Source organism: Cetorhinus maximus, chromosome 4 (genome assembly GCF_964194155.1).
Source record: "Cetorhinus maximus chromosome 4, sCetMax3.hap1.1, whole genome shotgun sequence".
Taxonomy (NCBI): domain Eukaryota; kingdom Metazoa; phylum Chordata; class Chondrichthyes; order Lamniformes; family Cetorhinidae; genus Cetorhinus; species Cetorhinus maximus.
The window spans coordinates 123,043,319-123,070,010 of record NC_135882.1 but is presented as its reverse complement, the minus strand read 5'-3'; the positions used below and the strand labels follow the sequence as shown (position 1 = coordinate 123,070,010).

The 26,692-nt window shown below is 44.3% G+C and overlaps 1 protein-coding gene across 1 annotated transcript in view; it reads left to right on the top strand.

The window, feature by feature from the left end:
• gra (granulito) overlaps window positions 1–26,692 on the top strand; it is a 220,301-nt gene that overhangs the window by 38,010 nt on the left and 155,599 nt on the right. The gene's annotated exons all lie outside the window — the stretch shown is intronic.

The window sequence follows — 26,692 nt, the reverse complement described above, 5'->3', positions numbered from 1 at the left end:
CAGGGGCAGAAACTTTCGGTCAGTGGGTGGGTGTGCACCTGACCCGCTCGAATGTGAAATGACGCACGTTGATGTTGGTCAAACGTGCCGATAATTTGGTTGGTGGGCACACGCTGAAGTCGCTGACAATTAAAAAGCCTGTTAAGGCCATTAAAGAATCAATTGAATAGAATTTTTCAATGCCCGTACAACCTTATGGTTGGCGGGCAGGTGAAAAGGCCAAGTGGCCTTTGCATTTTTTTGGAAACCTCATCCACGGGTGGGATGAGGTTTCCAAAAGCAAATAAAAATAAAAGAAAAGTTTTAAAATTTAATTAATAACACATCCCTGCTCATGTGACAAAGTCACATATTTTATTACATTTTTATTTTCATTAAAAAAAACACTTCATCTCCCTGAGGAAGCTCTGTGCCTCAGGGAGATTATGAAGCACTCGCTCACTCATGAAGTTCGCACTCGGCCTGCTCGCCCTACCCTCCCTGCCCACACAGGCAGCACTGAGTGCTGCCGCTTGTGTTTCACACTGGGTGGGCCCTAATTGGCCCACCAGCGTGAAATTGCGGTCCGGTCCTGCTCGCAGTTGACAGTTGGCTTCCCGACCAGTCCGCCTGACCCTGCTTCCCGACCGGCCCGCCCGATCCTGCTGAGTCCGCCCACCAAGGGTAAAATTCTGCCCCAGGAGAATTTAGACATTCTGGTAAAACAGGCAGATACATGGCAGGTGAAATTTAAAATAGCAAAGTGTTAAATGATTCATTTTGGTGGAGAAAATGTTGGGAGACAAAACAATGTAAATGATACAAATTTAAAAGGCATGCAGGAAGAGTGACCTGATGCATGTACTTAGGTCTTTGAAGGTGGCAGGACAAGTTGAGAGGGCTGTTAAAAAGGCACGAAAGATTCTTGGTTTTATTATTACAGCGATGGAGCACAAAAAAAAAGGAAGTAATGCTGAAACATTATTAAACACTGGTTAAGGCCCAGCTGGAATATTGTAGCCAATCCTGGGCCACACTTTAGGAAGGATGCTGAGGCCTTGGAGAGGAGATTTATTAAATGGTACTAGGATGGTATCAGAAATGAGATAGTTTAGTTACATGGAGAGACTAGAGAACCTGGTGTTGCAACAGCAGCATGTGAGAGGTTGGGGAAAGCACCGCCACCCCAGATCACTACATCTGCAGTAAATGCCTTCATCTCAAGGAGCTTCAGCTCAGAGTTGTTGAGCTGGAGTTTGAGGTGGCGACTTTATGCAGCATTGAGGAGGGGGAGAATTTACCTGGACCCTTTGGTCCAGGAGGCAGCTCCACTCCTTAGATTAGGCAGTGGTACTGATCTAGTTATTAGCCATGGACAGGATGGTGTGACTAGGAATCATGGAGGTCAGGGGACTCCAGGTGCAATGCTGGAAGAGCCTTAGCCTTTCCCCTTATCTGACAGGTATGAGATTTTTGCTGCCTGTGTGGATAAGGACAGTCTGCAGGGTTAAGCAAACTAGATGGCACTGTAATACAGGAGGCCATTCAAGTGGAGGAACTGAAAGGAATGTGACTGTGGTAGGGAACAGTACAGCCAGGGGCTAGACACTCTTTGTTGCAGCTGCAACTGGGAATTCAAGGGCTGTGTTGCCTTCCATAATGACATTCCTTGCGGCAAGGTGTAGGAAAGGAAGGATCCTATTTTTGTGGTTGACACAGGAACCAATGACATCGACAGAACTGAAAATGAGGTTCTGCTGTGAAAATTTGAAGAGTTGGGGCCAAAATTAAAACAAAGAACCTCGCAGGTAATAATCTCTTGCAAAGGATCACAGATTAGAAGCTTCAATGCATAGCTGAAGAATAATGGGAGAGGCAGGGATTTCAATTCATGGGACATCAGCACTGATGGGAACTGTTCTGTTGGAGAAGTCTCCAATTAACTTATGCTTGGTTCTGTGTTCTGGCATATAGAATAATGAGGGAGGTAAATTGAGTTTTAAACTAGTAAAGTGGGAGGGAGACTGGTGGGAGAATTCTGAAAAGGGTAAATTCAAAAGCAATAAGAGAAATGTTGAGGTTGCAGAGAAGAGTAACAATAAAATGTGAAACAGAATTATCAGGAAGGAACAGAGTGCTTAACCAACTTAATGGGACATTAGTGATCTGGGTGAAATCAGGGAAAAAGGGGGAAAAAAATTAAGCTAAAGACACCATATATCAATGTGAGAAGCATTCACAACAAAATAGTTGAATTGCATTATATTTATGTCACTGTGAAAGCAGTTTTAGTTTAATGTCAAGGTTAACAATCCATTCAACAACTTCAGCTGATACAATGTGAATGGTTGTGATGCCATTCATAGATGAATTAATAGCACAGATAGAGATCAATATGTTTGATCTAGTACCCATTACAGAGCTGTCAGGCCTAATTTTACATGGGCAGCTGGAGTCCTGCCGCCAAGGCTAAAAGTCAGGGGTACCACTCTGTTAAGGTGGGTGATGGCACCTGGGGATGCATTTTGCTGGTGGTGGCCAATTAAGTAGGACATAGCACTATCATCCTATTAAGGATGTTTGTCTGCCCTTAAGAGCTGCTAGCTCAATCAGAGGGCTGGCAGTACAGCAGACTCAGCAACACTACCACTGGTGGTGGGCTGTACCCAGAGGAAGAGGGAGCATCAATGGCTACACACCCTCAAAATAAGGTGTGTGGGCACTGGGACCAGCAGGCAGGCACCAACAAGGGATGGGGTCATTGAGGGCAGGCAGCACCATTGCTGCAGGACCAACCATTGCCTCTGTGGGGACCCTCCATGGGCCAAAAAGGGGCCTTCCAACCTGGAACCTGCTGGGTAGCCATCAGAGTTTATCCATGGCAGTGGGCCCCCAGCCGCTGGAAAATGCCAACGGACATGGGAAAAGGCCATTAATTGTACACTTAAGTGGTCAAATGAGCTTCCAGAGGGATGGGCCATCTGTCACATTTCCCACCGCTGGTAAAGTGGCATGGTGACAAGAAGACCATGGACTGCCACCCCGACGCCTTCCCATGCCATTTTGCCAGCCTTCCCGCCTCCCAGCCTGTTGCTAAATGGCTGGCAAAAATTCAGTCCAGGCGTGACCAACGTTTAGAATGAAGTGATGCAGGATACTTGACTTTTAGGAGAGATAGGCAAAATGGAAAAGGAGGAGGATTACCCTGATAATGAAAAAAAACGGGACTAAGACAGCAGAGAGAAAGGATCTTCATTTAAAAAAAAAATCAATGTAGAATCAGTTTGGGTGGAGCTAAGAAAACACTGGTGGGTGTAGGTTATAGGCCCCATAACAGTAGTTATAGAGGCATAGGGCTGAATTTTTGGGCTGCCCTGAAATTGGGAATGGTGGTTGGGGGTGGCGGGAGGTCGTGAAAATGGTGGTGCATGCCGGCATCTCAGTTTTAGAATGCAGTTGTCAGTGTTTGCAATGTTAGACAGGATGGAGGGAGGGCGGGACATGGTTCCTGCTCTCCTCCTCTTAAGGTCAATTGAAGGACTTAAAAGCTTGTTAAGAGCTTCTTGGAGGGTAAATTTTTGAAGGGTGCACAGGTTTCAGGCAGTGTCTGTTGCATATCAGCTGAGGGGAGGTGGGTGCACAATGTGGAGCCAGCCATGACTGCCCTAGGGCATCACCCTTGTCCCATAAGAGGGTCAGTGGGTCAAAGGGGGTTGTGGCGCTTGGTGAGGAGGTCATGGGGAAGTGGAAGGGAGATTGGGCACTCAGCACTCGGACATTGGATGGGATCTCATCCACTGGCTTTTGCTGGCCAGAAGATCAGGGGACAAGGCAGTCACTCACAATAGAATGGCCACCTGACCGAAGGGAAAACTGCAGATGGTAAGGGGACACACCTGTCAGATCTTGGGTCCAGTGGTGATGAGGGACAAGGCCCTCTGCAGGATGGGCAGAAGGCAGTGGGATCTCAACACAGGATCTACTGCCAATGATGGGACTACCTGGAGATGACAGAGATCTGCAGGAGACTGTGATTCTCCAGGCAGATGGTTACCGATATCTGTGCCCTTGTTACCAAAGACTTGATACCTCGCAGAACTAATTGCCATGCCATATCAGTGGTTGTTAAAGTTGCTGTGACCTTGAACTTTGTTGCTTCTGGCTCATTACAAGGATCAACTGCAGACCTAAGTGACATCTTGCAAACTTATGTATCTGACTCGTCACTGAAGCCCTCTTTGTTAGAGCTGGACAGCACATTCATTTCATGAGTGATGTGGACTCACATGGAAAAGGGCTTTGGGTTTCACCACCTTCACTGGATTCCCCCAGATGCAGGGTATCATCAATTGCACCCATGTGGCCATCTAGTGGCCATCAAGGCACCAAGTGACCTGCCAGTGATATCCATCAATAGAACACAGCATCCAATTGATCTGCTTTTTCCATGCATTCCTGACAGCTGCCATTACTCCTTCATCCCCTGCTTGTCCAGGCTACCTCAGATTTTCATCCCAGCCCCAAAGCCTGTGGATGGATCTGAGGGGACAAGTGATATCCCTTGAAGATATGGCTATCACTCCTCTACAGGACCCCAAGATAGAAGCACGGAGACGATGCAACCAATGCCACCTGTTCAACGGACAACCATTAAGCAGGCCACTGGGCTTCTAAGGATATGCTACCAGTGGCTGACTGGTTAGGTGACACCTTCCAATATCTTCCTGCAAAGTACTCTGTCATTATGGTAGTCTTCTGCATTGTTCACAATTTGGCTCTCCATAGAGGTATGGACCTTGAGGACAGTGAGGCCGTGGAAGGAGACAGCTCATTGAGGAGTAGGACAGGTGAAGGAAATGGATGCAGGTGGAGATGATGCTGAACAGAGAGATGCTCCTGTTGCATGACAAGGTGGCCTCCTCCTGCCTCTCCCCAGGAAAAGAACCTCTCCCTCATGGCCTCTGACCCAGGTTGGCATCGATGAAGCGAGGGGCAACTCTGCCCTTGGTGCCAGGCCTCCGGCTCTCCTGTGATATTGAGCATCCCTGTGATGCTGTGGAAATCTTTGGCACAATCAGCAGATTTCTCCCTTAGGAAAGCCAGCAGCCTCAGTGATAGCTATCATGGGGAGTCTAAATCAGTCCCACACCTCCATTCCTAATCCCACTGTCTCCAAATGCACATGAAACCCATGTACATATCAACTAAGGGCTCACCTCCATGAAAATCTTAACTTTAACCACTGGAAGTTACTCACCAGAAGTGCGCTTCTGACCAGTAAACAAACAAACCTGGCTTCTGTTTTCTGCCTCCGTGGCAAAAATTTAGCCCTTATACATTAAGGCACAGGAGGAGGCTATTTGGCCTATTGAGCCTGTGCCAAATCTCTGTTGAATAATACAATCAATCCCATTACACCACTCTACTCCTGTAGCCCTGCAAGTTTATTCCCCTCAAGTACCATCCAAGTTTCTTTTGAAATCATTGATCATCTCCACTTCTACTGCCCTTGTAGGCAATGAGTTCCAGGTCATAACCACTCGCGAGATAAAAATCTTCTTCCTCCCTACAGCCACCCCCACACACACCCTCCCCCACATCTCTTACCCAAAACCTTAAATTTGTGTCCCCTCGTACTTGTATTATCAGATAATGGGAACAGCTTTTCTTTGTCTAACTTATCTAAACCTTTCATAATCCTGTACACCTCTATCAAATCTCCTTTCCTCCAAGGAGAATCATCCCAGCTTTTCCTCTGCACCCTCTTGAGGACCTTCACATCCTTCCTGTAGAGTGTCAGCTGTGGCCCAGTTTGTAGTACCCTGGCCTCTGAGTTACAAGGTTCTGGGTTCAAATGACAACCGAGGGCTGGACAAAAGAAACCAAGACTGATGTTCCTGTGCAGTACTGAGGGCACCATCAGATGAGACATTAAACCTAGGCCCTATCTATCTGTTCAATGCATGTAAAAGACGCAATGGCACTATTTTGAAGAAGAACAGGGGAGTGATCCCTGGTACAGCATCCGCAGTATTTTGCTTTTATTTTTGAGTTATCCATGATGTTTAGGCCAATATTTCAGTGGCAGCCTTCCATCTCGTAAGACTTCATATGCTGTCATTGTCAGCTCTGTGTTAAGCATTGTCTAGTGTTGGATCCAGTGCCCTTTAGTTTATTGGGGCTAAAGGATCCGGGTTGCACACTTAAATTTGAGTGACCGAGTTGGTACAGTGACAGAGAACATCAGGAGATTGTTGTTATAATAAACACCATGTTGCTTATTTACAAACTAAACTCAGCAGCTACATCTGTGTGCTCACAACTCAAAACTCTGTATTAACTCTTCAGTGTCTAACTCAAGACTCTCCCACAGTGGTAGCCTGCGCTACTCTACTACTGGGCATTAAGATCATGTGATCTTACATTACAGCACTTATCTTAAAGGTGTATTACATATCAGGTTACTACATCCCACCCCCTTTACTGAAAAATACATTTAACAATTTTTTTCAATATATCAAGTTACTTAAATGGATTAATTATTTACAATGTCAGTCTCTCTGGGAGTTTCCTTATATGTGAAAAACATCTCAGCTCTACAGCTTCTGAAGGTTAATTTGGAACCTGCTTTACTGGTGTCATCTGATCATCTGGTTCTTCAGTAGGTACCTGTACATCTGTTTCTTCAACTCTTTCAGGTACAGTCGGCCCTTCAAACACATTTGTACTTGGTTGAGCTCTTTCAACAGGAGATGTCAATTCAGTCTCAAATACTTGTGGAATCATCTCTGGATATTTGGTTTTTCCTCTTCTTAGGTGATCCACATGTCTCCTAATTACTCAATCTTCGACTTTCAAGTGGTAGGAAAGAGGTCCTGTTACTGCACTTGCCTCACGGAACAGCCACGCTGGTTCTTATTTAAAATTTTTCACAAATACTTTCTCTCCTTCATTAAATGTTCTGTCCCTACTGTGACAATCATGTCCCATTTTCTGACTTTGCTGCCTTCCTTCTGCTTTCCCCCTCAGGTTTGGTATAATTAGGCTCAGTCTCGATCGGAGACGGCGCTTCATTAACAATTCCGCGGGTGTGACACCTGTTGTCGAATGAGGGGCTATAATGGAATAGAAATTGTGCTAATTTAGTCGCTATCGAAGCTCCAGACAATTTCTTCATACCAGATTTGAATGTCTGAACTGCTCTCTCGGTGAGTCCATTTGAAGAAGGGTGATATGGAGATGTTTTCACATGAACAATACCATTGAGGCTTGTAAATCGGTTAACTTCAGCAGTTGTGAATACTGTTCCATTATCTGATACTAACACTTTAGGTAATCCATTAATTGTGAAATTTTGTCGTAGTTTGTCTATCATCGCTGAAGATGTGGGTGACTTCACTTTGTATATGTCTATCCATTTTGAATTCACATCTATGATACATGGAAACATTGTTCCAATAAAATGTCCCACATAATCGATGTGTACTCATACGCATGGTCTTCCTGGCCACTCCCAGGGGTGTAATGGGGCTTTAATTACTTTCACTTTTTCTGCAAGTGGATGTAGGCCTTGTGAATCTACCTTGTGACCTAGGTAAGGTAGCTCTTCTGCCTGGAATGTGCACTTATCCTTTATCAATCTCACTCCCACCTGCGAAAAATGTTTCAGAACTTCTCAAGTTCATCAAATGTTCGTTTTCCGTGAGTCCAGTCATGAGAATGTCATCCAAATAAACTACAACATGGGGTAATCCCTCTAATAAACTTTCCGTGGTTCTTTGGAATATGGTGCAAGCAGAAGATATGCCAAAAGGTAAACGGGTGTTTTGGTACAATCCCTTGTGTATTTATGGTGACAAACGTCCGGGATATCTGCTCTAATTCCAATTGTTGGTAGGCATGACTTAAATCTAACTTCGTGTAAGCCGTTCCACCTGCCAAGTTAGCATATGAATCATCAATTTTAGGTATGAGGTGTCTACTCAATTTTGCAACTTTAATGACTGTCAGTTTATAGTCCCAACATATTCGAATACTTTGGTCAGGTTTAAGAACAGGTACAATTGGAGCTGCCCACTCTGAAAATTGTACTGGTTGTATCACTACCAGTTTTTAAAATCTGTTCAGTCCTGAGTCTACCTTATCCCGCATTGCATAAGGTGCTGGTCTTACCTTCATAAATCTTGGTGTTGCCACTGGATCTACATGAATTTTTGCTTGTAGTCCTTCAATTTTTCCAAGCTCTTCCTGGAAAACAGGCTTATTTTTGTAGTAGCTCTGAAAAGTCCATTAGTTCTCAGTTGGAAGATTTCCATTCATTCCAATTTAATTTCTTTCAGTCAGTTTCATCCGTGGAGACTATGTCCCATGCCTGCTAGTACCATCAAGGGTAATCTCATTGTTTGAGCTTCTTAGTGTACTGTAACTTTACATACACCCTTGACTTGTATGTTTTCTCCTGTGTATGTTCTTAATTTATCATCAGTTTCTTCTAAATTCAGCTTACGTTCTCCATGACTCAAATATTTAAAAGTATGCTCACCGATCACTATAGCGACTGTCCCAGTATCCACCTCCATTCTGAGGCTCCTCATTCACTCTCATGGGGACTTTGGCTCTGTTCTTCCTACCTTTAAATTATATAACAAATAGATATCAGGATCTATTACTTCAGGCTTTTCAACGCTGTTTATCTCATTGGGTTTTTGCTTTTGTCTGCCAGTCTGCCTGATTCTATCTTTGCAATGTCTCATGAGTTGTTTGTATTGATGGCAGAAGAGAAACATTTGATTTTTTTAAACTGTGGTCCATTACAAAATTGTCTGCTTCCATCTCTATTACTTGTATGCCATGTTTTTTCTGCTAAGTTATCCCTTTTTATTTGCCTGTTAACGGTGGCTGCTTCCCGCTTCTGAGTAAAGCTCTGCGCTTGTGCACTCTTTTTGATGGAGGCTTCCTGCCCAACATGGAGGATGGCGCCACTTTGCTCTCCTCATATGACGACTGAGTCTCGCACTGCACCTTCAATTGCCAGAGCGATTTCGAATGCCTTCTGAAAATCTAAATTTGTTTCAGCCAATAATCTCTTCTGAATCGCATTTTCATTTATACCGCATACCAAAAGATCTCTAAGCATATCATTGATAGAAGTACCGAACTCGCAATATTCATTTAATTGCTTCAGACTTGCCACACACCAAGCAACTGCCTCCCCCATGCTGGACTTTTCATTTATGCTTGTATCTTTCAATGCCCTTCTCAACAGGTAACAGCTGTTAGTGACTGTCTCCCAGTTGTTCCACACTTTCTTACCTCACTTGGTCATTACAGCTGCAGCTTTTGCAATGCATGTGTTTATTTTAACATCACGTGGTGATTGTGGAGCCCAGATACTTGAAGTTATCAACAACCTCCATCAAATTGTCAATGCTTATGGGTGGCAGTATGGCAGCATCCTGGACCATGACATTTGTGTTTCTGATGCTAATAGTCAAATAGTCTTTACAGGCATGAGAGAGTCTGTCAATTTGCTGCTCCAGGTGTTCCTCGGTAGAGAATGCTAGTGCTGCACCATCAGCCTAGAGCAATTCACTGCAGCAGACTTGGTGTGCCTTTGGCTTGGATCTCAAGTGTGCAAGGGTGACCAGCTTTCTGGTATGTAAGTAGACACCGTTTGTAGATGACCTGATGGCATATGACAGCAGCAAAGTGAAGAATGTGCCAAAGTGTGTCAGTGCCAGAAAACAGCTCTGTTTGATACCATTGTGGATCTCAAAAGATTTTGATGTTGCCCCATCATAGCTGACCCTAACCATCGTGATGTTTTCATGAAAAGACGATATCACACTGAAGAGCTTTGGCGGGCTGCCAATTTTCTCCAGTAGCTTGAATAGACCGTCTTTGCTCTGTGGTCAGCAGCTTTAGTGAGATCGATGAAAGCAATATACAATGATCTCCTTTGTTTAAGCATTTCTTTTGCAGCTGCTGGACTGAGAAGATCATATCAATTGTAGATGATGCCGTTCCAAAAACACACCGCGATTTTGAGTAGATGTGTTCACTCGGGATCTGCAGACAAGGGTAACATGGGCAAATGCTTTTCCTATGATGCTCAGCAGGGAGATGCCTAGATGGTTGTTTCATTTGCTGCAGTCATTCTTGTTCTTGAACAGAGTCACAATCTTTGCATCATGTATATCATGGGGCATTGTCCCCTCCCTCCAGCAGAGATAGAGAGGTTCATGCAGATTCTGCAGGAATGGCAGTTGCCATGTTTGATGAATTCACATAGTATAGCATCAGTATCTTGGAGCTTTGCCCACAACAAGTGAGTTAATAGCTTTGCTAAGCTGCTCCACTGTGTGTTTGATGTCTGGCTCTGCCATAGCAGGCAGGCTTTTTATGGTGTCTTGTGTTCCCTCGGTAATACTGTTCACCCGATATTACAACTCAAGGTTTTTTTTTATTATTCATTCTTGGGATGTGGGTGTCACTGGCTGGGCCAGCATTTATTGCCCATCCCTAATTGCCCTTGAGAAGGTGGTGGTGTGCTGCCTTTTTGAATCGCTGCAGTCCATGTGGTGGAGGTATACCCACAGTGCTGCTATGGAGGGAGTTCCAGGATTTTGACCTAATGACAGTGAAGGAACAGTAATATATTCCCAAGTCAGGATGGTGTGTGGCTTGGAGGGGAATTTCAAGCTGATGGTGTTCCACCCATTACCTGAACAGTTTTTTGCAGTGAGTGATGATTTCCCCTTTCTTAAATATCAACTGAGTCATTTTGTTTGCTGATGGACCTGTTGCCTATTTGATCCCTTCATGCATGCTGCTAGAATTTCCTGTGCCGAAGAGCATGTGGTTACAACTTTGCCAGAACATCCAGTAGTCATTGGGGCATTGCCTAGCAGTCTGTTGAACTTTACTTAAAGCTCTCAGTACATTTGGAGTCTTCTGGTTCAGAACTCTCTTGTTATTAATATGAGCGGACAACTTGGCTTCAATTACAGGTTTCATCACAGTGCTATTAGCCTCAAACCAGTAAGCATGTTTTCACTCTTACTTCCAATATGTTGAGAGTGCAGTATTGTAGATGATGTCTCGAAGTATGTTCCATTTTGTTCTGCTCTCTGTGTGGGAATGCAGGAAAGCACCTGTTCAATTGAGTTGAAGAACTGTCAGTTTTGATCTGGGCAGGCAGTTTGGCTGACATTAATTCAAGGGTGGCATTTCTGCTTCGAATGAAAGAACGTCAAAGGTTGTATCCTCACCCTAGTGCACCTGGTGATATAACACAATGTCCATTGTGATAGCTGATTTGTTAAAAATGTGACTCAGAGAGTCACTTCTGATGATGATCAGAACCAGTTGGTGCCAAAATCTTGATCTTGGATGTCTCCTTGTGGCATGATTTGCTCTGAAAGAAGATGTTAGTTACACAAAGCTTTGTGTTAGCAGCAAAGCTCAAGTAGTCTCTGTCCATTCACATTTATTTTTTCCCGGGCTATGATGTCCGATGAAGGAGGGTCAAAGTCTCATGGCCTGCGCCCGCTCTTGAGTTGAAATTCCCCAGTAAGTAAAGACTTAGGATTCTGTTGCTACGAGTGTCAAGCTCCTGATAGAACTGGTCTTTTTTCCCTGTGTTGGAGCACTGCATTGGAATGTAAATACTCATGAGATTAACTGGCACTGTTTGAGCTGAGAGGTGGGTAGGTGGGGTGGGAGGGGTGGTTCTATCATCAACAGTAATGAATTCCTTACAGTGAAGCCTACATCTTGCTCATGCATTTCCTGTGAACTCTTCCCCTGCCAGATGAATATGCAATGTAATCTTTTAGTTATGCGCTCTCGGCGAGCCTGGTCTCTTGGAGGAAAGCTATCTCGATATTCAGGCAACCAAGTTCCATGTTGATCTCGGCTGTCTTGCGTGAATTATTGACCAGCTGCAAGTCGTCTGTCAATCCCATGTAAATGTTTCTGCTTGTCATTCGAAGAGTTGGCATTTTTTCTGTTTGTTTGCCTGGTGAATCCACTTGTTGAGCAGAAGCTCATAAGCTCCAAAAACCCATTGAAGCAGATGGACTGTGGCAGGTCAGCATCTTACTAATTGGGGGGCTCTCCAACTTGAGGCAGGCAATTGCTGACCGATGGAACTCAATGGTCCCTCCCACCATCAGAGACTGCCTGTAGCACATGTTCTTTACGTCAGTTGATTTGGGCTTATCACTCATAACTTTGTTAAAAATTCCTTCATGGGATGTGGGTGTTGCTGGCTAGTGCTAGCACTTATTGTGCATCCCTAATTGCCTTTGAGAAAGTGGTGGCGAACTGCCTTCTTGAATCACTGCAGTCCATGTGGTGTAGGTATGCTCACAGTGACTGACCTTTTAGCAATTTGATACAACTGAATGGCTTACTAGGTCATTTCATAGGACAGTTAAGAGTCAACCACATTGCTGTGGGTCTGGAGTCACATGTAGGCCAGACCAGGTAAGGACTACAGATTTCCTTCCCCTAAGGCACATTAGTGAACCAGATCTGTTTTTACAGCAATGGTTTCATGGTTATCATTAGACTTAATTCCACATGTTTATTGAATTCAAATTCCAATTCCAATTCTGCCATGATGGCATTTGAACCCAGGTCCCCAGAAAATTACCAGAGAGGATTGCTAGTCCAGTGACAATATCACCAGAGCACCACTATAACTGCTGTCACCTAAGCTATGTTAATGTGCTGCAGTGAAACTGGAATGTCCTGTCCAGGGTACAAGCCTGGGCAAAATTTGTGGAGATTCTGGGATGCCCAAACATCAGGGTCCCCCTCTTGACCTCCCCATTGAGTCCAAAGGAAAGCAAAACACTACATTTGGCACTGGCTTGGTTGCAGGAGTTGCTGGAAAGATGACATATTTATCCTCCACTCAGTTGTTTTGAGGAGTTTTTGGTTCATAGCTGGGTGTTTAATTCATGATTGCCAGCCTGGGTCTGCACACTGCATGCCTGAGAGTCAAACCCCCTCCGAGTTACTCTGACGCTTTAGCATGGTCTATCTTTAATATATTCTGTAACATTTGACCTGTGCTGATATTAATTGCTTTATGTTCCTCACTTTTAGAACCATAGAAAAGTTATGGCACAGAAAGAGGCTATTCAGTCCATCGTGTCTGTGCTGGCTGAAAAAACTAGCTGTCCGTTCTAATCCCACCTTCCAGCACCTGGTCTGTAGCCTTGCAGGCTATAGCACTTCAAGTGCTGATCCAGGTACCTTTCAAATGAGTTGAGGGCTTCTGCCTCAACTACTAATCTGGGCAGTGAATTCCAGACACCTATCACCCACAGAGTGAAAAGATTTTTCCTAATATCCCTTTAATCCTTCTACCAATCGCCTTAAATCTGTGCCTCCTGGCAATTTACCTCTCTACTAGGGGAAACAATTCTTCCCTGTCTACTCTTTCTAGACCCCTTTTATAATTTTGTACACCTCAATCAAGTCACCCCTCAGCCTCCTCTGTTCTAAGGAAAACAACCCTAGCCTACTTAATCATTCTTCATAGATGCAGTTTTCCAGCCCTGGCAACATTCTTGTAAATCTCTTCTGTACTCTCTCCAGAGCAATTATGTCCTTCCTGTGGTGACCAGAACTGTATGCAAAACTCCAGCTGTGGTCTAACCAGTTCCAGCATTACATCCCTGCTTTTGTACTCTATACCTTGTGCAATAAAGGAAAACATTCCATATGCCACCTTTACCATCTTATCAACCTGTCCTGCCACCTTCAGGGACCTGTGGACATGCACTCCAAGGTGTCTCACTTCCTCTATCCCTCTCAATATCCTCCCATTTATTGAGCATTCCCTTGCTTTGTTTGCCTTCCCAAGATGCATAACCTCTCACTTCTCTGGATTGAATTCCATTTGCCACTTTTCCACCCACTCAACCAAACCATTGATAACATTCTGAGTATTGATAACATCCTCTTCACGATCAACTACATGGCCAATTTTTGTGTCATCTGCAAATTTCTCAATCATGCCTCCCACATTTAAGTCCAAATATTTAATATATATGACAAACAGCAGGGGACCCAACACTGAGCTCTGTAGAAAGCCACTGGAAACCACTTTGCATTCACTAATATATGTGTCGATCATTACCTTTTGTTTCCTGAGCCAATTTTGGATCCAACCTGCCACATTCCCCTATATCTCATGGGCTTTTACTCTTCTGACCAGTCTGCCATGTGGGACCTTGTCAAATGCCTTACTAAAATCCATGTGGACCACATTCACTGCATTACCTTCCTCAATCCTCCTTGTCACTTCCTTGATAAATTCAATTAAGTTAGTAAGGTACTACTTTCCCTAAACAAAACCATGCTGGCTATCTCTGATTAATCCTATCTTTTCTATGTGGCAGTTTATCCTGGCACTCATAATTGATTCTAATAATTTGCTTACCACTGAAGTCTGAACAGACTGACCAGTTTATAATTATTTAGCCTATCCCTCTGTCAGGAACATATAATAATTTTCATAATGTTATTTGGAATTTATTGTAAAGTAGAGTAATAGTGGGGTCTGTGTATGTGTATGTTTGTGTGTGTGTTTGTGTGTGTGGGACTTAATTGAATTAGAGACAGCTGGTCTGAAGGTTTTGATGTAAGAAGAGAAGTTAGGTTTGAAATGCTAAATAGGTAAACATGGGTGAAGTTTTAGAATGTGAGGTGTAAAGGGAACATTTGCATTTTAAAATAAACAAGACTAGCTTGAATTCAAAAGAGGGGGTGAAATGTTTCACCTAGCCAGGAGAAGTTAAGAAACACTGTTTATTTTTTCCCAAAGATTACTGCTAAAATTGGTACTATGATAGATTTTTATTATTAGAGAAGTAAAGCCCAAATACATAGTGAAACAATGGGAATTTGCATTCAAATGGAAAAAATATATATAAAGGAGAGAAGGCTATGTGCAAGGGACGGAATTCTAAGATCTGACAAGTGTGAAAAGTCTCCAGCTTCTGTGCCCAAGCTGCTGAGCGCAAGAACTGAAGTTAAGAAAACATACTTTAAATTCGACTGTTCAGGGTATCGTGTTACTTTGCCTGTATCTTTTAAAATATGTGTTTTTACTGTTGCCTTAATGGAGGTGTAACTGGGAGTTAGATTAATTAGGCGTTATTATAGTAGTAATTGGTAGACCTATGTATGTGCTTAACATTGTGTTTTATTAATAAATGTTTAATTTAGTTTTGTAAAAGCCCTCTAAGCCTCTGACCCTTTTAGTAAATTCAAAGCCCACATCTCAAAATAAATACAAATTGCAAATAGCTGTGGCAGCTACCTCAAGTTTCCTCTGGGATTTGAGCAGCTTAACGTTTACCATTTGCTTTCCAATAACACCCTCGCACTCTTTTAAACAGTGGTACAATGTTCACAAACCTCAAATCCTCTGGTACCTCGCCTGTATCTAGTGAGGATTGAAAAATGATCCTCAGGGCATCCACTATTTCCTCCCTGGCTTCCTTTAACAGCCTGGGATACAATCCATCTTGCCCTGGTAATTTATCCACCTTCAAAGATGTCCGTCCCTCCAGAAATTCCTCTCTCATTATGCTTATTGCATCTAATTTTTCACACCCCTCCTCATTAACTAGAATGTCTGCATCATTCCTCTCCTTTTTGAAGACAGAGACAAAGTACTTATTAAGATCCTTGTTCACATCATCTGCATCAACGCATAAGTTACCTTGTACACCCCTGATAGTCCCTACCCTTTCCTTAGTTATCCTCTTGCTTTTAAGTACTGATAAAACATCTTTGGATTTTCATTGATTTTTACCTGCCAATATTCTTTCATATCCTCTCTTTGCTTTTCAGGTTTCATTTTTTACTTAGCCCTGTATTTTCTATACTCCTCTAGGCTTGCTAATGTATTAATTTTTTGTGACTGTCATAAGCTTTCTTTTTCTTCTTTATCATACCCTGCATGCTTCTGGATAACCAGGGAGCACTAGATTTGACAGTACCGCCCTTTTACCTTTTTGGGGACATGCCTACACTGTGTTTGTAGAATCTTACTTTTAAATGCCTCCCACTGGTTTGTCACTGATTTCCCTTCAAATGACTGTAACCAATCCACTTTCACCAGATCACCTTGTAAAATTTGTCCTTCCCCAATTTAAAATTTTTACTCCTGTTCTATCTTCATTATTTTCCATAATTATGCTAAATCTAACCATTTTATGGTCACTATCTCCAAAATGGTCTCACACTGCTGCTTCATCCGTTTACCCAGCTTCATTTCCTAAGACTAAATCTAGAATTGCGTTCCCTCTCGTTAGGCTTGTTACGTGTTGGCTAAAAGAAAAGGTTCTCTTGGATGCAGTTTCAGAATCTTGTGTTCTCTGTGCCCTTCACATTGCTCATATTCCAGTTGATAGTTGGGCATGTCAACTACTCTAATATTACTTCCCTATTGTTTTTGCACTCAGAAATTTGCACACCTATTTGGTCTTCTATCTGCCTCCCACTATTTGGGGGTCTGTGGTACACTTCTAGTAGTGTTGCTGTCCCTTTTTTATTTCTAAGTTTAACCCATATGGCTTCATTCGATGTTTCATTCAATATATCATCCCTCCTCACAGCTGTAATTGATTCTTTAACCAATAATGCTTCACCTCCACCTTTTTTTAGCTCCATCTCTACCTGTTTATTCAGGGATGTTGAGTTGCCAATTTTGCCACTCGTTAAGCCAATTTTCCATTATAGCAATGATATCATGCTGCCATTTGTCTATCTGTACCCTCAGCTCATTGGCATTGTTTGCTATATTCCTTGCATTTAAATATATACCTTTTAACACTGCCAAATGTCTAGTGCTGTACACTTCTTAACCTTTGATCCTTCTGTCTTGTGGACTCGCTCAATAATTTTTTGTTTCCCTCTCCCTGCTCTGAATTTGTGCTATCTGAATCTGCCCTCAGGTTCTCATCTCCTTGACAATCTAGTTTAAACCCTCCCGAACAACAGTAGCAAATCTCTCTGCAAGGATATTTGTCCTGGTCTGGTTCAGGTGTAGACTGTCTGGCTTGTACAGATCGCACCTTCCGTAGAACCGGTCCCAATGCCCCAGAAATCTGAAGCCCTCCCTTCTGCACCAACTCTTCAGCCACGCATTCTTCTAGTGTATGCTCCTATTTATATACGCACTAGCACATGGCCTTGGGAATTATCCAGAGGTTACTAACTTTGAGATCCTGCTTGCTAATCACTTTCATAGCTCCCTAAATTCAGCCTGCAGGTCCTCATCCCTTTTTCTACGTATATTGTTGGTACCAATGTAGACCATGACCTCTAACTTTGCACCCTCACCCTCCAGAATGCTCTGTAGCCATTCAAGGATATCCATGATCCTGGCACCAGGGAGGCAACATACCATCCTGGAATCAAGCCTGCAAGTGTGGAAGTGCTTGTCTGTACCCCTAACTAACAAATCCCCGATCACTACGGCTCATCCTGTCTTCTTCCTCCCCTACTGTACAACTGAAACACCAGCATGAATGTGACTCTGACTGTACCCCTCCAAGTAACCAACACCCTCTCCAGCATCCAAAACAGAAAACTACTTAGCGAGCGGGACCTCAAGGGACTCCTGCACTACCTGATTGGTTCTCTATGACTGCCTGGTGATCATCCATTCCCTCTCTCCCTCCATGCCCATAGCCTGCAGTGTGACCACCTTTCTGAACATGCTATCCACATAGCTCTCAGCCTCGTGGATGCACCACAATGGCTTCAACCACCACTTAAGCTCCAAAGTTTGGAGCTCAAGTTTTTGCAGCTGGAGTCACTTCCTGCACATGTGGGCATCTTGGTCACTTGTAGCGTCCACAACTTCTCACATAGTACAGGACATACATTCCACATGACTGAGCTGCCCTGCCATATCTTAACTTTACTACACTTATGTTAGCTTTATTTTACTTTGGTTTACTTATATTAATTTTACTTGGCCTTAGCTTAATAAACCTTACAACAATTGATAAACCTTACTAATACTGATAAATCTGACGAAAACTTAACGCAGTTTGTATAGGGATATCATTTTCTCCCTAATATTACTGTGGGATACTGAAATAGATTTATGGGGACTGTGTATGTATGTCTGTGTATGTGTGCGTGTCTAGTTTAATTAAACTGCAGACAGTCAGACTGTAAGGTTTGAATCGTCAAAAGGGGTTAAATGTAAAACAGACATTTGAAATGGAGATGGGTAAGCTAGGATGAAGTCTCAGCAGATAAGTGGGAATAGAATTTGCATTTTTAGAGAGGTTGAGAGGTTGTTTGATTTTTGAAGGAACATGATAAGATGCTTACAACTGTCAAGATAAATAAGGCAACATTATTAAGTTTATTTCTCCTGAAAATGCTGGCCCTAATGACAACATGAAAGATGTTATATTCTGGGAAAAGTAACATCCAAAGAAAAGTTGAAACAATGGGATTTACAGATCAAAAGTGAAAACGTACATTTACAGAAAGATGGAAAGCTGTGTAGGGTTTGGCTGTGTGAGATCTTGAAAGGTGCACTGTGTGAAACAGACTTGTGGGGAAAAGTCTCTGGACACCCAGGAGAAGTTGGCTGTTCCAGTAACCAAGGCTGTTTAAAAGCCTTTGGAGCTCCATTATTGAGTGAGAGGGAGAGAGAAACTGTGAAATACCTCCCTTCGAGCAACAGTGAGTGCTTTTGGTGATATTGCTGGGTGTTTTATAGATTAAGAATCTATTTAGAGTGTTGCCTGAAAGGGGTGTGTAGTTGGAAGTTTAGTTAAGTAGAAATCTTGTGAGAACTGTTATAAAACTAAATATAACCGTGTAACTCTATTCTTGTGTGTTTGTTTTTTTTTAATGTTTTAATTTAATTCTTAAAATCTCTAAAGGTGGTAGTGGGCTCTACTTCTGACTTCATTGCACAAACCTCCTTGTAATAAATACAAATTGCAAAATCATTCTGAAAGCGTGGCCAAGTTTCCCTTTGGGATTTGGTCAGCCTGGCAAATATCACCTGCCATATCATAACAACTTTACGAGTGGTAATACACCTTACTTAAAGCAACCCTTTCCCTCGTGCACTGAACTCCCATGTGAACCGAATTTGATACTCACTTGGTCTCCGTCTCATTCAGGTATATTCTCCTGTCTCCTCGTGCACCCCTTACTGTTCAAATTAGCCCATTGGTTACCCTTTATCCTTCACTCAACATCACAAAAACGAGATTATGTGGTCACTGGGTGTTTGCTGTTTCTCAAATTGGCTGCCTCATTTTCCTACATTCTAATAGTGACTGCATTTCAAAAGAACTTCATTGGCTGTAAAGTACTTTTGAGGCATTAGGTTGTGAAAAGAGCTATATGAATGCAAAACTCTTTTTTAAAGAGCCTGGTGACCAGAATTGGATGCAATAGAGAATTTTGGAAAGTCATGACTAATGAACGCACTATGTCTGCAGATATTCATTTTAGAACCCTGGGATGTAGGCCACCAGGTCCTGGGAATTTGTTGGTTTTTTGACCCTTCGGATTCTCTAATATTTTATCTCTGCTGATATTTATTGCTTTATATTCCTCACTTTTATTAGTTGCTTGGTTATCTTAAGAACACAAGAAATAGGACAAGAGAAGACCATATGACCTCTCAAGCCTGCTCTGTCATTCAATATGATCATGGTTGATCTTGGGTTACAACACCATTTTCTTGCCCGCTCCACACATCTCTTGATTCCTTTGAAGACCAAAAACCTGTCTATCTCAGTTTTAAATATATTCGATGGTGGCACATCCACAACCCTCTTGAGTAGAGAATTCCAAAGATTCGCAAACCTTTGAGTGAAGAAATTTCTCTTTGTCTCAGTCCTAAACAATCGGCTACTTATCCTGAAACTGTGCCCCCTTGTTCTAGATTCCCCAGTCAGGGGGAACAATGTCTCAGTATCTACCCTGTCAGGCCTCTTAATAATCTTGAATGTTTCAATGAGATCACCTCTCTTCTTCTAAACTCCAGTGAATGCACCCAATTTACTCATCCTCTCATCCCAAAGACTAACATAGTGAACCTTCGCTGTACTGCCTCCAATGCAAGTATATTGGCAGGTCAGAAGATTGGAACAAATATAAAGAACAGCAAAGAATGACTAAAAGATTAATAAGGAGGAAAAATTAGAGTATGAGAGAAAGCTAGCAATAATATAAGGGCAGATAGAGTTTCTATAGATATATAGGGCAGAATTTTTCGCTGAGTGGGCACGCGCGTGCCCGACCCACTCGAGGGTAAGATGACAAGTGATGACATCGCGCAAGTGTCCTGCTGTCATTGCACACTCGTGCGATATTTCACTGGCGGGCGCACATGTGAGTCAGAGCTACACCCACCATTAATTAACAAGCCAGATAAGGCCCTTGACAACCCAATTGACGGCGATTTAATGTTGCCTGTGTGATTTTTTTCCCGCTCATTGCACGGGTAAAATGGGCAGGTGGGTAGGCCACAATTTGCTAAACCGCATCCACGGGCGGGATAGGAAGGATCAGTAGCATTGTCAATGTTAGTAGTGAGGAGTTTTGGAGATAACTTGCTGCTGGTGCCTTATTGAGACTTGGCAGCTTGATCTCTGATCAGGGCTTCATTCTTCGCATTTCCAGGTTTCATTTCTCGACTCATTGGTGTCTTCCAGGCCCCCTAAGGATTCGGACCACGTGGACCCTTCCAGGTGTTAGACAGTCTTCCCTTACCCTGGTGGTGGAGATTGTGGTCTCTGCTGGAGGCACCTCCTCTGAGGAGGAAAAAGTGGGCAGAAGGGAGAGGAGGCCAGGTGTCCCAATGCAGCTTCCAAGGGAGGGACTTGTGGGAAGAGAGGCGCAGGGCCAGCAGGAAATCCAAGGTGGAAGGGGCCACAGAAGACGCCACTATCCTGCTGCCGGGGTTTACAGGCGGCTTCGCAGCTACCTCAATATGTCCGAGGTGCAATGCCGAAGGAAGCTCCACCTCTCAACGAAGACCGTGACCTCCATTTGCCAGATGACCGGATCTGAGATCAGCTCCGACTATGTTGGCAGACACCCCATGCCAGCGGCTCTGAAGGTCACAGTGGCCCTCAACATCTATGCCTCCGGCTCTTTCCAGGGCTCAGTGGGGTATCTGTGTGGAGTCTCCCAATCAGCTGTTCACAGTTGCGTCAAGCTGGTGACAGAAGCTTTGTTCAGGCGGGTATTGATTTTCATTCATTTCCGTACAGACGAAGCCAGCCAGGCTGAGCGAGCCAGAGGCTTGCAGTAATTGTTGGATTTCCCCGTGTCCAAGGTGCCACCGACTGCACACATGTGGCCACCAAGGCACCAGCGGGTCAGCCGGGTGCCTTCGTCAACAGGAAGGGATTCCACTCCATGAATGTGCAGATAGTGTGACCACAGGATGCAGATTCTGCACATCTATGCAAGGTACCCTGGCAGCTCCCATGACATGTACATCCTCAGACAGTCCCAGGAGCTGAGGCTCTTCAGCACTCCAGCCCGACTGGATGGATGGCTGCTGGGTGACAAAGGTTATCCCTTGAAAAGGTGGCTCATGATGCCACTCCGCCACTCAAGATCAGAGGTGAAGCAGCGGTACATGAGGAGCCATGCCTCCAAAAGGGTGGTGGTAGAGAGAGCCATAGGTCTTCTCAAGATGCACTTCTGATGTTCTGCAATACCCCCCCAGAGCGGGTGTCATTGATAGTGGTTGCATGATGCGCTCTTCACAACCTGGCACTGGCAAGGGGGCCCTACTGGAGGAAGAGGATCTTGACACAGCTGCACAGGCCACAGAGGATGAACCCAGCAGTGAGTCAGAAGAGGAGCACGGTGAGGAGAACCCTGAGGGTGTGGAGCCAGACCTCGGTAACCTTCAAGGAGGCAGGGACACCAGAGATGCCTTGATCCAATGTTCCTTCAGCTACGCTGCCAAATAAGAACCAGCACCTCATGCCAAGGCTGCCGCCTCAATCCTGGACCACAGAAATTACCCTTTACTTGGCCCCCAAGATACACCCAATACCTGTGCAATAAAGTTTCGAGCCACCCACATCCAATATTACATACTGGCCTACCCTGCACCTACAAAACAAATGAAGCATACTCAGGCCAATAACACAAAATTCAAATATAATTTAATGTTGGAACTCACATAGTCTTGAACGGAACAATATCTGGTGTCACACCATTTAAAAACAAAAGAAAAACAAAGTAGGGAAACAAAAGATCACCTGTAATCAGTCCCTCTTGTGCTTAAGGTGCTTTCAACTTACGTTTACAGGTGCTATGCCTAGGGACTCCCCCTTTCGCTGGCACTGGCATTGGAGACAGCCTGCTGACTGTGCTGACCTGTTGGCCTTGGCGGCCGTCACCTGGCCAGTGGAGCCTGTGCTGGCCCCGCCAGGGAGGGAGCGGCCAATGCCTTGGATGGCATCTCCCCAGTCACCGCAGCCTCATCAGATGCGACAGTCACTGGCAGAGGGGTGGAGGAGCTGCTGCCATCAACCAGAGTGCCTTGAGAGAAGTCCTCAGAGAGGACAAGCAGCTCATGCACCAACGTGAGGTCGCTATGGAACTCCCTGCTCGCCAATGATGGACGGGGACCTAGCTGGGATACAGGGTGCCCCATCCATCTCACACACAGACCAGCTGAGTTCAATGCCTGTGTGAGGGTTTGCAGGTCTGAGTGCAACCCGAAGAACCCATGATTCTGTTCCTGGACCAGCCTCTCCATGAGAGTCGCCACCCCCTCCATGGAGGAGGCATAGCGCTCAGCCATGAGGGTCAATGCAGTGCTCACGCTCTGCACAGACTCCTCCACAACGGAGACGATGGCACACGTACCCCCTTGGATATCTGCCAGATCCTCCCACACACCCCGCTGGACATCCAGCATCTGCTGCCTAATGGACAACTCCAGAGCCTCATCACCTGCCTTCAACTGAGCATTGCCCTGGCCTTCAGCAGCGCTCTGACAGCCGGCGCCCTGGGCATTCTCTGCCTCTGCCTGCACCTCAAGCGAGTGTGAAGTGCCCTCACCAAAGTGCACCGAGATACTAACCACCAAACAAGTGCCCACTGATGTGCTGGTATCTGTGCTGGTGCCTGCTTCAAAGATTGGGTGTAACGCAGGTGCTTGGGGAGGATGGTGGCCCTCCAGGGTCAGGGGTGGCCCTTCAGGATCTGGAGAGTGAACGCTTACTGGGGACCCTAAAAGGGAGAAGAATGACATGTCATTAGTTAAAGTCGTCACACTGTCACTGTGCATGCCAGGTACCTTGGTGAGACAATGGAGATCTGCATCATGGTGCCCTTGTCTTTCAATGATCAATGGGGACTCCAAGTTCGAGGCTTGCATTAATGAAGAGATTATGCTAGAATGGTTGCATAAGCTGAACTTCTCACCTCCGCGCACTGCACTCTTATCTTCGCCTGACACTCCAGTCTCACCGCGGCTGCTTGATTGAGGTGTAAACTCTCTCGAGCTCCAAGGCGTCCGACCCATGCCTGGAGAGGATGAGGAGCTGTGGGGGTCCTCCGCCAGTCCGCAATCTTTCAATATTGTAATGGGATGTCTTCACCTGAAAGGACAGAGGAGCATTGATTAGTCCACTCTCTATGTGCACCTCCTCCAGGAGGGCTGCGAAGCACTTGTTGCAAAAATGGGGGGCCAAGTGCCCACCCGACCTGCCCTCCTACCTGGTGTTTGCTGCACTCAAGTCCATCTTTAAAACGACAGACAGATGCCCTTCCCTGGCAGCCTTTCTGGGGCTGCCTGGGCTGTTTTTAAACCGGCCACCAGGTTGTCACTGGACCCGGTGGCCGACTGGCCCCTGCTCCCGCTCAGCCCTCCCTGGCCAGTGATGAGCCGCATTTCATGCTGGGCAGACCTTAATTGGTCCACCAGCGTGAAATGCAGTTCCGGCCCTGATTGCGGGTGGTGGTTGGCTTCCCGAGCACTCTCGCCCACCCTCGCTGAGCCTGCCCGACGAGGGCAAAATTCTGCCCATAAATAAGAAAATAGTTAACAAAGTGAGCATTTATCCCAGTGTATCTGGGGAATTAATAATGGAAAGTAGGATGATGGCAGATCAATTAAACAGATATTTTGCTTCGGTCCTCACCTATAGAGGACACAAGTATCATCCTGGAAATAGCTGTGAATCAGGAAATGGAAGGGAGGGAGTAACTTGGGAAAATTACAATCACCAGGGAAGTGGTATTGAGCAAATTGTTGGGGGAGCGGCCTGACAAATCCCCAGGTACAGAGGGACTTCATCCTAAAGTCTTGAAAGAAGTAGCTAGTGAGATAGTTGATGCATTGGTTTTAATTTTCTAAAATTCCCTAGATTTGGGGAAGGTTCCATTAGATTGGAAAATAGCAAATATAACTCCTTTATTCAAAAAGGGAGGGAGACTGAAAGCAGGAAACTATAGGCCACTAAGCCTAACGTCTGTCATAGGGAAAATGTCGGAAGCTATTATTTTAGATGTTATAGCAGAGCACTTAGATAAATTCAAGGCAATCAGGCAGAGTCAACATGGTTTTGTGAAAAGGAAATCATGTTTAACCAATTTATTGGAGTTCTTTGAAGGAGTCACATGGGTTGTGGATAAAGGGGAGCCAGCGGATGTACTGTACTTAGGTTTCCAGAAGGTATTTGATAAAGTGCCACATCAAAGGCTATTGCAGAAAGTAAAAGCTCATGGCATAGGGGGTAACACATTGGCATGGATAGAAGATTGGCTAGCTAACAGGAAGCAGAATTGGCATAAATGGGTCTTTTTCTGGTTGGCAGGATGTGACGAGTGGTGTGCCACATGGATCAGTGCTGGGGCCTCAACTTTTTGCAATTTATGACTTGGATGAAGGGACTGAGGAATGGTTGCTAAATTTGCTTATATCACAAAGATAGGTAGGAAAGTAAATTGTGAAGTGGATGTAAGGAGGCTCCAAAGTGAGTGGGCAAAGGACTGGCAAATGGAGTATGTGGGCAAATGTGAAATTGTTCATTTTGGTAGGAAGAATAAAAAGAAGCTTATTAACTAAATGGTGAGAGATTGCAGAGCTCTGAGATTCAGAGAGATCTAGATGCCTTAGTGCATGAATCACAAAAAGTTAGTCTGCAGGTACAGCAGGTAATTAGGAAAGCTAATAGAATGTTATCATTTATTGTGAGGGTAATTGATTGCAAAAGTAGGGAGGTTATGCCTCAGTTGTACAGGGCATTGGTGAGACCACATCTGGAATATTGTGTACAGTATAGGTCTCCTTATTTAAAGAAAGATGTAAATGCATTAGAAGCACTTGAGAGAAAGTTTACTAAACTAATACCAGGAATGGGTTGGTTGTCTTATGAGGAAAGGCTGGACAGGTTAGACTTGTATCCCCTGGAATTTAGAAGAGTAAGAGGCGACTTAATAGAAACCTTTAAAATCCTGGGGGGGTCTTTGACAGGGTTGATGTGGAGAGGATGTTCCCTCTTGTGGGAGAATCTAGAACTACGGGTCACTGTTTAAAAATAAGGTGTTGCTCATTTAAGACAGAGATGAGGAGAAATTTTTTCTGAGGTTGAGTCTTTGGAACTCTTTTTCAAAAGGCGGTGGAAACAGAATCTTTGATTATTTTTAAGGCAGAGCTAGATAGATTCTTGATTAATAAGGGGGGTAAAAGGTTATCTGGTGGGGAGGTAGGGATGTGGGGTTGAGGTTATATTCAGACCAGCCAGGGTCTTGTTGAATGGTGGAGCAGGCTAGAGGGGCCGAGTGGCCTACTCCTGCTCCTAGTTCATATGTTCTTCCTTAAATATGAAGACACAAGTTGCACACAGTATTCTGGGTGTGGTCTTACCAAAGCCCTGTACGATTATATTAAGACTTATTCTTATACTCCAATCCCCTTGCAGTAAAGGCCAAAATGCTATTTGCTTTCCTAATCATTTGTTGTACCTGCATGCTAACATTTTTGTGTTCCTTGAATGGTCCACCCATGTCTCTCGGAATATCAACATTTCCAAATTTTATGCCTTTTAAAAAGTATTTTGCTTTTCTATTCTTATGACCAAAGTGAATAATCTCTCACTTCCCCACATTCCATACTCCATCTGCCATCTTGTTGCCCACTCCCTTAACCTGTCTAGGGGCTTGAACCTCTGTGGAGTGGCAATCAGAGTCATGTTGCCATTTTGCTTCTACTTTTCTACCTTCCAAATCTTCTCAAAGTTTGCACCCCCTGGGCAATTGCTGTACAAACCCTGCCTAGGAACTTCTAGGTTGTGGGGGGTGGTGTTGGGATGGGTGCCCTGGAGCTCAGAAGTTACACCCCTACATCTTTTTGCAGCCCCTCTTTGTGTCCTTACAGCTTGCATTCCCACCTAGCTTTTTTATCTAACATCAGCAAATTTAGATTCATCTAAGTCACTGACTCTTCATCTAGGTCATTAAATCCATCATAAATAGCTGAGGCCCCCACTTGCAGCACTTGCAGCACTTTACTAGCCAGAGCCTGTCAACTTGAAAATGCCCCATTTATCTCCACTCTCTGCTTCCTCTCCATTAACTAATCCCCTATCCATCCTAATATATCACCTCCAACTCCATGAGGCCTTATCTTGTGATTAAACAATTTTTTGGCACTTTATCGAAT